This window comes from Phalaenopsis equestris, unplaced genomic scaffold, assembly GCF_001263595.1.
Source record: "Phalaenopsis equestris unplaced genomic scaffold, ASM126359v1 Scaffold000254, whole genome shotgun sequence".
In the NCBI taxonomy this organism is placed as follows: Eukaryota; Viridiplantae; Streptophyta; class Magnoliopsida; order Asparagales; family Orchidaceae; genus Phalaenopsis; species Phalaenopsis equestris.
In genome coordinates this window covers 100988-113280 of record NW_018164696.1, presented here as the reverse complement: position 1 = coordinate 113280, position 12293 = coordinate 100988, and the positions used below count along the sequence as shown (strand labels likewise).

The 12293-nt window shown below is 36.7% G+C and overlaps 1 protein-coding gene across 2 annotated transcripts in view; it reads right to left on the bottom strand.

Moving 5' to 3' along the window:
* The window catches only part of LOC110024346 (callose synthase 9-like), a gene marked incomplete at its 3' end in the record, with an annotated part of 106328 nt that overhangs the window by 26581 nt on the left and 67454 nt on the right, over positions 1-12293 (bottom strand).

Below are 12293 nucleotides of genomic sequence, written 5' to 3'. Positions count from 1 at the left end.
CTTTAGATCACTAACCTCAACCACCGCATATAGAAGAATTGAGATAATATGGTTAAATTTTGGCTCGTTAACCCAATGACCACTATAGTGGGAGAAAATTTTTTACTCTCCAAAACTGCCACAAAAAATATGGGAGACTACAAGAGAAACATAATCCAGCACTAAAAAAGTTATAGAGTTGTTTGAGATCAAAACATGCTTCATGACCTTCGTCAAGAAAAGCTTTGCGTCACCCAATACTGTAACACCTTGAAAAATACTAGTTACAATTGGATATATTTGAGACATATGTGTAAAAATGCCCACATGATGTTATAAAGTTTAAAACCATTATCTAGAAGAACAGCACCATCAAATTCCTAGTAGGGATAACTCAAAAATTAGATGAGGTGAGAGGGAGGAGCATGACAACAAAGCCACTTCCATCTGTTCGTGAAGCCTTTGCTGAAGTTGGGAGAGAAAAGAGCAGAAAGAAGTTAATGCTTAATGGAAATGAGGATTCGCCAAGTACTGAAAGTTTGGCCTTATACACTCGTAATTCCTCGCATGACTTCAAGCACAAGAATAATCATCCCACATGAGATTATTGCAAGAAGATTGGGCATACAAAGGACCAATGTTGAAAAATTCATGGAAAGCCTGCAGATTGGAAATTTGCATAGAGAAGAAAGATCAAGAGAAAAAGGCTAACGCGACTACCACATCTGGCTGAACCATTCTTCAAAGAGCAAATTTGAGTACAAAAGAAACTTCTTAGAGGTAATTCAGAGTAGCACACCAACCTCATAACATATCAAGGTAATATATTCTTCTTCAATCTTGAAAGTAATGGGTGAATTAGAACATGGATCATAGTTTAACAAGTCTCTGATCATTTGATCGAAGATATCAACGCTCTAGTCAACCATCAAAATGCCTCTATATCTAGATCAGTAAGACTTACTGACGAATCACACTCAAACATTGTTGGAAATGAGATACGGGGCTCTCTCAGGATATCAATTTTTCCTCTGTTTTATATGTTCCACAATTGGACTGCAATTTAAATGCAAACGTAAACTTACTCATAACATGAATTGTATAACTAAATTATTTGCAAACTCTTTTAAAATTTAGGTAGAGTCAGGAAGGTGATTGGTAGTGTTGAAATGCATCAAAATTTATATATGTGCAAAGAAAATCTCTTTTTAAACACAAAAATGATCTCAAATCCATATTTACCTTATATTTTTTAGTCTATTGAGTCCATGTTTGCCGAAATTAGGTCTTAGTATAGCTGAGATTTGGAATAGACTAACAAAAATATTATAGATAAGAGGAGAGATATTTAAACTCAATCACAATATGCATAATAAAGGAAAGAGATATGAACAGAATAAAACAACTAGGAAGGAAAATAAAACAAAATAATGCAAAATAAAAACATAATCAGGGATTAAGAGCAAATAATAAGTAGTAAAGGCTAGGAATAGTCGTTAGTACTTATACTCCCCTCAAGTTGAAGCATAGATGGCAATCATCTTCAACTTGGACTTGAAGTCATCAAATAAAAGGTGAGACAGATTCTTGGTGATAATGTCCGCTAATAGACCGTCGGAATCCACATATGGAATGCAAATCTCCCCGGACTCGGCCTTTTTCTGAATGATGTGTTTGTCAACCTCTACATGTTTGGTACGATCATGCTGGACTAGATTGTGAGCAATGTTGATTGCGGCTTTATTATCACGGCATAGTTGCAGCGGAATAAAGGTTGGCATACGCAGTTTGCGGAGCATGATGCATAGCTGGAGAGCCTCACAAATTCCTAAGGGAACGGATCAGAATTTAGCTTCAGCACTACTTCGAGCAACCACAGACTGTTTCTTGTTTTTCCATATGACAAAATTACAAATGGGAAATAACATGAGGTGGAACTTCAATCATGAACTGATTCGGCCCAATCAACATCTATATAAACCGCAATAGACCGAGAAGTGTAACAGGAGAAAAACAAATATGAGCCCGGTCTATGTTTTAAGCAGTGGAGAATCCGGTATTCCATGGCATATGTCGGGTCGAATATGAGCGAGGTAGATATGTTTTCCCATAAAGCGTTAGTAATGAGTCTTGTGACATATACAGCATTTGGAATGTAAGATAATCATTCACCAAGATCCATAAAAACAGCAACTGATTTGCACTGAAGAAAGTTGTTCTCTGAACAAGAGATCAATCACATATTTGCATTGAGACAAGCAAATTCCTTGAGATGATCGAGTTATTTTCATGCCTAAAAAGTACTAGAGATATCCCAAATCCTTCATCTCAGAGGACAAGGCAAAAATGTTTTTTAAGGACTCCAATGCTGAGAGATCGTTGTCTGTAAGAACAATATTGTCAACATAGATAATAATGATAACTACCTAGTCATTAGAGGTATGTCAGAGGAAGAGGGTGTGATTCGATTTAGCCTGAGAGAAACCATGACTAACAAACACTTTGGTGAACTTGTCGAACCAAACTCTTGGGGATGGCTTTAGCCCATAGAAAAACGTTCGTAGCCTGCACGCTTGTCCTCTGGATGAAGTAGAATCAAAAATCCGGAGGGAGAGACATGTAAACCTCTTTTATTAGCTCTCCATTCAAGAATGCATTCTTGACATCTAATCGTAAAAAAGGTCAATCTAGATTCACCACAAGTGACAACAAGACCAGTATAGTGTTTAACTTAGCCACTGGAGCAAATGTCTCCCCATATTCCACTTCATAGTTTTAAAAGCATCATTTGACATCCAATCTTGCCTTGATGTGTTCAAAGGACCAATCCGAGTTGAAATTGGTACTAAAACTTCATCGGCACTCTACAGCTTTCTTACCCCAGAAAAGGTCCACGACGTCCCATGTATGGTTCCGACGAAGAGCACTCATCTGCTCCATTACTGTCCGGTATTCCATGGCATATGTCGGGTCGAATATGAGCGAGGTAGATCGGTATTCCAACTGCATGGCATATGTCGGGTCGAATATGAGCGAGGTAGATGTGTTTTCCCATAAAGCGTTAGTAATGAGTCTTGTGACATATACAGCATTTGGAATGTAAGATAATCATTCACCAAGATCCATAAAAACAGCAACTGATTTGCACTGAAGAAAGTTGTTCTCTGAACAAGAGATCAATCACATATTTGCATTGAGACAAGCAAATTCCTTGAGATGATCGAGTTATTTTCATGCCTAAAAAGTACTAGAGATATCCCAAATCCTTCATCTCAGAGGACAAGGCAAAAATGTTTTTTAAGGACTCCAATGCTGAGAGATCGTTGTCTGTAAGAACAATATTGTCAACATAGATAATAATGATAACTACCTAGTCATTAGAGGTATGTCAGAGGAAGAGGGTGTGATTCGATTTAGCCTGAGAGAAACCATGACTAACAAACACTTTGGTGAACTTGTCGAACCAAACTCTTGGGGATGGCTTTAGCCCATAGAAAAACGTTCGTAGCCTGCACGCTTGTCCTCTGGATGAAGTAGAATCAAAAATCCGGAGGGAGAGACATGTAAACCTCTTTTATTAGCTCTCCATTCAAGAATGCATTCTTGACATCTAATCGTAAAAAAGGTCAATCTAGATTCACCACAAGTGACAACAAGACCAGTATAGTGTTTAACTTAGCCACTGGAGCAAATGTCTCCCCATATTCCACTTCATAGTTTTAAAAGCATCATTTGACATCCAATCTTGCCTTGATGTGTTCAAAGGACCAATCCGAGTTGAAATTGGTACTAAAACTTCATCGGCACTCTACAGCTTTCTTACCCCAGAAAAGGTCCACGACGTCCCATGTATGGTTCCGACGAAGAGCACTCATCTGCTCCATTACTGTTGTTTTTCAGGCTGGATCAGCAATTTGATGGTCTGTTAGCATAGTAGCAAAAGTTTTGTAAGTCAGCGATAAACTGTGGAAAGTGACATATTTTGTCATAGAATAAAGGGTGCATGTCTGATTGCATACCATACTCAAAGAACTCACCTCCACATTAAGAGGAGGGGTTGTACTGAGGATGTCGCCCAGAGTAAAGTCAAAGTCCTGCAAGAAGGTAGCGAGATCCAAAGTGGGAACTTTGGGATGAGTGCGCCAATTGTAGACACAAACTGTGGGAGGAAGAGATGGTGCATTCAATGGGACAGGAAACTCCTCAATGGTAGGTAATATGGGAGGACCATCCATATGAGTAAGATAAGAGGCCGTGTCGAGGAACTCAAGCTCCCCTCAATAGAGGCCGAGCTAGAAAAATAGGGAACACTTTCAAAGAAGACATGAGCACACATAAATTTTGTTTATGGTCGGATCAAGGTCGTGATCCCCTTTTAAGTTGTAGAGTAACCTAGAAAGATACATTTTATGGATCAAGGATCAAGTTTACTCCAAGTAGACGCACTGTTCCCAAAAAAGGCAGTGCAATCAAAAATCTTGGGATATAAGGTGGAGAAGACCAGATTGGTAGGAAAGTATTATATCAAGACGGCAAAAAGGGTTCGTAACTTGTGAATTTTGGAGGGTACACTATTTATGAGATAGGTGGCTATTAGAATGACATCGTTTCGAAACCATTTCGAGACATTGGATTGAAACATAATTGAGCGAGCAACATCGAGGAGGTGACGATTTTTACCTTCGGCTACCCCATTTTGTTGAGAAGTGTTCGTGCAAGAACTATGGTGCAGCCTGCCTTTACTAACCAAATGTTCACTCAAAATAGAGTTGAAAAATTCACGACTATTATCGGTCTGGAGGACCAGAATAGGAGTTTTGCATTAAGTTCAGACAAAAAAGAAGAAGTTTTGAAAGGTTGCAGCGACTTCTGATTTTTCTTTTAAAATGTAGATCCATGTTATTTGAGTGTGGTCATCAATTAAGGTCAAGAACCACTATTTATTGGTGTAGCTGGGAGTACGAGAAGAACCCCATATGTTACTGTGCATGACAGATAAAAGAGTGGAAGATGTGTAAGTGTGAGGTGAGTAACGGGCTCGTTGATGTTTGACTACCCAACATGTCTCACAATTGAAGTTATAGAGATTTTTATTAGAAATAATCACCGGATATAAATTTTATAAATATTGAAAACTAGGATGCCCTAAACGACAAATGTAACAATATAATGGGACATTAAATGACTCGAGAAATGTTACAAGTTTTTAGTGTTATTTTTTCACTCTCCATATTCTCCTCTTGTAACTAGTAGTGTTTGGCTACCCTCTTAACAGTTATAATCATCCACCCAAAACGACGATCCTGAAAAACACAACGAACAGAAGAAAATTAGCAACGCAGTTGATATCACTTGTCAACTCGCTAACAGAAAATAAGATACATTGCAATCAGAGAACATCCCAAAACGACGATCCTGAAAAACACAACCAACAGAAAAAAATTAGCAACGCAGTTGATATCACTTGTCAACTTACTAACAGAAAATAAGATACATTGCAATCAGAGAACATGTAATATAAACTCCATCGTTAAACAACAGACCCTTTACAAGTAAAGGGGCTACCGGTTCCATCGATAATCCAGACAATATTCTCTCTAAAGCATGGATCGTAAGTCGATAAAACTTAAGAGCAGCAAGTCACGTGATCCGTGGAGCATGAATCAATCCACAATCCACGGACTAGAGAAATAAACTGTGAGAGACATAGAAAGAGGACCTTGTCGAACGTGAGAGGTCGATGAACCTGCAGAAACTTGATTGGCTCCAATAAGCTTGATCAATTGCTCCATCTGATTATTTAGGGATTTGGAGGATTCTAGGATGTTCCGAGTAAGACTCAGTTAAGCCGTGCCTAGTTCCATCGTCGTCGTGAGTTCCTTGGCAGCAGAGGATTTGGTCGAAGGTTTTTATGCAGGCTTACCATAAAGTTTCCAACACTTGTCTCAAGTGTGGTTGTGTTTGTGACAGTAATCACACGTGCGATAACCGGTCCAGGGTGGCATGGACAAGGGTTGAGTACTCTTTGAGATTAAGGCAGATGATTCGGTTGAAGGAGTAGAAGTGTCGAGCATAACAAGTCTCCTGCTTTCTTCCAACGAATCACGATTAAAGCAACGCAAGCAAAAAAAAAGAGGATCCCGACTAAGAATACGGCATCAGACTTCGTCATGGTCTTTGCTAAGACCAACCAAGAATTGAAACATACGGTCATTTTCTACAATCATCTGGAAGATGGAGAATCCCATGTATAGTCATAGTACATGTCGTGTTCCATTCATAATGCAACAAGATCATTATAATACTGGTTCATAATCCTTGGCCCCTATTTTGCCTCGCAGATCTTATATACCTCATAAATTGGCCGAAATTTTCGACATCCGAGTAAGAATCACGGACAGCTGTCTAAGGGCACGGGCACTAACAGTAGGTAGAAACATGTATGAACAACCAATTGAGTTCTCCATGGAGTTGATCAGCCATGACATGAACATAGAGTTCTCCACTTCCTAAAATCCATAAGCCGGATTTGTCTTCGTGAGCACCCTGTGAGGTAACCAAACTTGCTATATTTTTTTTATGAACAAAGACACCGCTCGAGACCATTGGATAGAGTTATTGTCTCTCAATTTAAGGGTTGTAATTAAGAAACTCATGTTGGTTTCCAATCCTCAAGTCTGCAAAGGAGCGGAAATTGGATTTGATCCTCACCTTCTGAAGGGTGGTTCAGAGGAGGAATCTGTCATAATTCCGACTGAGCCAAAGGAGATGTTGAGGTTCTAAGCCATCGATGAACTCTGGTATGGTTACAACAGAGGACTGCATGAAATTAGCAAAGGAGGGAACAAAGCCTTGCGGCTACTGCAGAAGGGTTTGCAGAATGGGTGGTGGCAAGATCAAGATTTTGCACCTATTAGAACAGCGGAACCTTGTGGATATTGGACCAATAGGAACTCATAACAATTGCAATTGCTGCAGAAACGAACCAACTGTTGGATCTTGCAGCTGTTATAACCAGCAAAGGTGGTCGGCGGCTAGGAGGTACAGAACCTTGTGGCTATTGGACCAATAGGAACCCATAACAATTGCAATTGCTGCAGAAACGAACCAACGGTTGGATCTTGCGGCTGCTATAACCAGCAAAGGTGGTCGGCGGCTAGGAGGTACCCGGCTGCTGGAATCAGCAGAGGAGGCTGGTGGCTGAAGGATTTAGGATTATACTTTGATACCATGTTGAGATTTGGAATAGACCAGCACAAATATTATTGATAGGAGAAGGGATATTTCAAAATAATAGACATAATAAAGGAAAGAAATAAAAACAAATAAAAACAACTAGTAAAGAAAATAAAATAGAATAATGCAAAATAGGAATTACATAATTAAGGAATAAGAGCAAATAATAAGTAATAACTGCTCGGAATAGTCGTTATAATCTAATAGTACTCATGACTCCTCTCCTTACTCTTTTGATGTTGGTGACAAAGAAAACCTCATTAGATATTCAATTTGGGAATATGTAGCTTATGGGAAGCTATCCTCATCCTAAAGCTTTTGTTTCTAGTCTTGATGGTATGCGGATTCCTAAATTCATCATTAATTTCTTGAAAATCCAAAATGGAAGAAAGCAATCGAAGAGGAAATTCAAACATTAAAGCATAATAGTACATGGATTCTTATTAAACCCCCGTGAGATAAGAAGCTCGTTGGATGCAAATGAATGTTCTACAACAAATACAAAGCTGATGAAAGTATTGAGAGACTCAAAGACAGACATGTTGCCAAAGTTTTCACTCAACCATATAGCGTCGATTATCAAGAGACCTTCGTACAAGTTGGCAAACTTAAGACTATTAGAATTTTCCTTTCAATAATATTGAATAAGGAATGGGAATTACATCAACTTGACATAAATCTGTCTTCCAAAAAGAAGTTTTGGAAGAAGTGTATGAAGATAACGCCAGTGCTTGAAGCAAACTAAAGAAGTTTCTCTGTGGGCTTCAGCAATCATCAAGGGTGTGGTTTGATATATTCATTAAAACTATGAAATCTAATGGGTATTCTCAAAACCAAGCTGATCCTACTTTGTTTGTAAATCACGCTCAGAGAGAAAATTGTTACACTAAAAGTATGTGTGAATGATATGATTTGAGTTGGTGGTGATGAAAAAAAAATTCTTAAAGTCAAAAAAGTGTTGACACAGAGTTTAAAATCAAGGACCTACGAACCATGAGATATTTTCTAGGTATGTGGGGTAGCAAGGTTCAAGAAACGCATTGTTATATCACAAAGAAAATGCAGCTTACATCTACTAAAGAAGACAGGGATAATTGGATGTAAGCCTGCTAATACTCCAATAGATTCCAATCAGAAGTCAAAGAGGGGAGAATAAAGCTTCTATGTGGATAAGGGAATATATCAAAGATTTGTAGGAAAACTCATTCACCTATTAGGTACGAGGTCAGATATTGTATACTTTATCAGTATTGTGAGCTAACACATGAATAACCCAAGTGAAGAGCAATTGGCGATGGTGTATAAAATTGAGGTTTCTTGAGAACACACTTCATTATAGATTAATTTATGAGAAAATCAGGATTGGAGATGGTGTATAAAATTGAGGTTTCTTGAGAAGACACTTCATTATAGATTAATTTATGAGAAAATCAGGAACAGAGAGGTGAAATCTATATTGATGCTAGTTGGGTTGAGAAACTCACTGACAGAAGGTTCCCCACAGTTTACTACTCATATGTATGAAAAAATCTGGTGAAATAAAGAAGAAGCAAGCGGTTATTTTTAAAAGCAATGTAGAATGAGAGTATAAGGCACTTTCCTTAATAATCTGTGAAGAGATCTAGATTCAAAAATTGTTAAGGAAACTGGGATGTGCCTCCAATAGACCTATACAAAGGCTTTGTGATAGTTAAGCAACTATCAGTATTGTCAAGAATCTTGTGATCATGATAGGACCAAACATATTGAAATTGATAGATATTTCATACATGAAAAGGATAATGAGAGAATTATACACCTAAGCTAACATCTCGATATATCAGTAAGTTGTTGATGTCTTCACCAAAGCTCTTCCATTAAGCACCTTCTAATTCAATCTCACCTTGGTCTCTACACCATCTACGACCCAACTTGAGGGGCAGTGTGGAAATCTAAGAAGATCCTAGAGAAAATTTGAGAAGCTCTTAGACGAAATCTAAGAAGATCTTTGAAGATTTGATTGGGACAACTTAGAAAACCCTCGATTAGTTTATTCCCTTCCTATTCTATGGTATTTTATTTTTTATTTCAGAATTATTTCATTTCTTAATTTAGAAATATTTGGTAAGTTTGTAAATTATGAGGGATTATTTTCCCAATATATACGCATCCTACATGTGAATAAATCAAGGGAATTATTCCTCTCCTAACCTATTTTTTACATTTCCTTCTTAGCAATTGCGACAGGCTTAGAGGTTTTCCAGCAAGCATCAAGAAGAAGGCAATGCATTTGTTAAGTGAGTTCCATGCTAGATGCCATGATAACAAGATATGGGATCCCTTATAGTTTCTGCAGTGAAAAGGAATTAAAGAGAGCATAAACATGCATTTTACCCACAGAAGGACTTGATAAGAACATTAATCATACAAACAAATCATGCAAATCTGTAAAATTCATCTCAACTTGCACCAAATTTTGTAAAAACAAAGGGAATGAAATTTAACCAATTCAACAAATATCAACAAACATGTTGATATCAGTAAATGCTCCATCTGATTGTTCAACGTTAGTGATAACAAAGAAGAGCCCATTCAAAACTTAGAAAGTTCGGTGGCTTAAATAACAGAAGAAATAAATACATCTAAGCTACTACAAATAATCCCACCATTCTAGTCTTCCTGTCTACAAGGCAAGTTTGTAAGCTCTGCCATTTGGGTTGTCTAGGCAAGAAAGCGAGGTTATAAGCCAACTATTCAAGCATCCAAGATGCAAAAACAAAAGACCAGCATTACTTGGTCATTTTAAAGCCATATTAAAAAACATTACGTCAATTTTCTTTAATTCTAGATTCTAGTTTCACTAGAATTCTAAGAAGTAGAATTAGAAGCACTAAAATCTCTAACAAAATTCAAAATAATAGTTGCAAAAAAAGTTCTCTTCTTGGGAATACCTCATCCTCGAGGTTTAAGTTCTACTTATAAACCTTCCAATAGGTATAAGAAATACATCAATTAAGGGGATAAATATAATCAATTTAATTAATCAAGTAATAATGAATATAAGAAAAGGAAATAAAACAAATTACTCAACATCCTCATCAGTAAAATTGTAAATCCCACTTATAAGCATTCCAATGAATAAAACCTCGATCGCAATTAATCAATGTCAACATAAAGTAGGCAAGAACATTAAAGCATGCTTCATTCTTAGGAATTCCAATAGATGTAAGCTCCAACCAAAATAAGCTTGGGCTATCACAAATAATCCCAACATTCGAGTCTTCTTTCCTATAAGGCAAATTTGTCAGGTCTGCCATTTGGTTGTCTAGCCTAGAAGGCAAGGTTATAAGCAAATTATTCAAGCATCCATGATACAAGAACAAAAGACCCAGCATTATTTCGTCATTTAAAAGCCATAGTAAAAAAAAGTAACTCAATTTCCTTAAGTTCTAGATTCTAGTTTCTATAGACCTCTAAGAAGTAGAACTATAAGCACTGAAATCCCTAACAAATTTCAAAATAATAGTTGCAAGAAAAGTTTTCTTCTTAGGACTACCTCATCCTCGAGGTTTAAGTTCTACTTATGAACCTTCCAATAAGTATAAACAATACATCAATTAATGGGATCAATATAATCAATTTAATTAATCATGTCACTATGACTATAAGAAAAAGAAAAAAAAACAAATTAATCAACTTCCTCATCCTTAAAATTGTAAATCCCACTTATAAGCACTCCAATAAATACAAGCTCCATCGAAATTAATCAATGTCAGCACAAAGTAGGCAAGCACATAAAAGCATGCGTCATTCATAGGAATTCCAATAGATGTAAGTTCAAACCAAACTAAGCTTAGGCTAGTTCCATGTTAAAAAGCCCATTAATCAGAACCAAATTTAATGATCAAACAACTGTCTTGGATGTGCCTCCAAAACAAACTGAATTCATTAAAAACTGATGGTTATGTGATTTCCCTAAGCTCTCCCATGAACAAACAAAAAATATGTCTAAGTTAGAGCATGAGCAATCTGCTTAATTGATAGCATTCTTCTGTGAGCAAAAGAGAATAATTAAATAAGAAAGTATGTGCCCATAAAACCCCAAATCAAATAAAACCTAGCCTACCATCAAGGGAAATCATATTAAAATATATAAAAAAACGCATCTACCTCAAAGAAAACTACACATGAGCCCTCTTGTATAATAAGGAAGCTCAAAAGAAAAGGATGCGTTCTCTTAAGCAATCAAAAACTCAGGAAAGAAGAAGAGTGAAAAAATATCAGATTGTAGGATTTGCTTCCATGATCAATTCTTTAAAAAAAAACCATCTAGTCCCCAAGTATTCTCATTGGAAGCGCAAACAAAAACCTAACATCATTTTGCAAAGATATCGCAACAAGCTAACTATGTGGTTCCTAGGCCAACAAAGACATATCAATAAATCACAGAGGAGAGAGAGGCATCGATTTAGAAGCACTAGCTTTGGAAGGGAAAGGAGATCAGAAGAAAATATATTGGGAACAGATAATAAAAGACATTGGAAAAAGAGATGCAGCCAAGATCAAGAAACAACAATATCTAGTAGGGGAATTTACATACATACCACACAATTCTCATGTATTTACATATCTAACACCCCAAAGTTTGATATTGACACTTATATCACCTTAGATGTCATAAAACTATGCAAGAAAAAGTGTACTTCACTTTAAAAAGGAATTGTTATGTGATATTAAAGATTTAAGTGTTATACATGTAAATATGAATGTTTATGTGTTAGATATGTAAACACATAGGAATTGTGGTATGTAGCCAAAAGGCATACTTGCTTCCATCAAATGTAAATATTTAGGAATGGCACCACAGATTTACTCTTGGAAACTAATAGAACATTAAAGTATTGTTCGCTCAATTTATTTCATTACAGCAATTTGACAACCCTAGCAACATCAAGCCAGGCAATCTTCGCATTTGACACAATATCAAAAGACAATTAAAAATATACATGTGAATGTAGATGATTAAAAGAGCTTTAGGGAGAATATTTCATTGAACAACCTAAAATTTATTACTAGTATGGTTAGAATCAAGAGTTAGC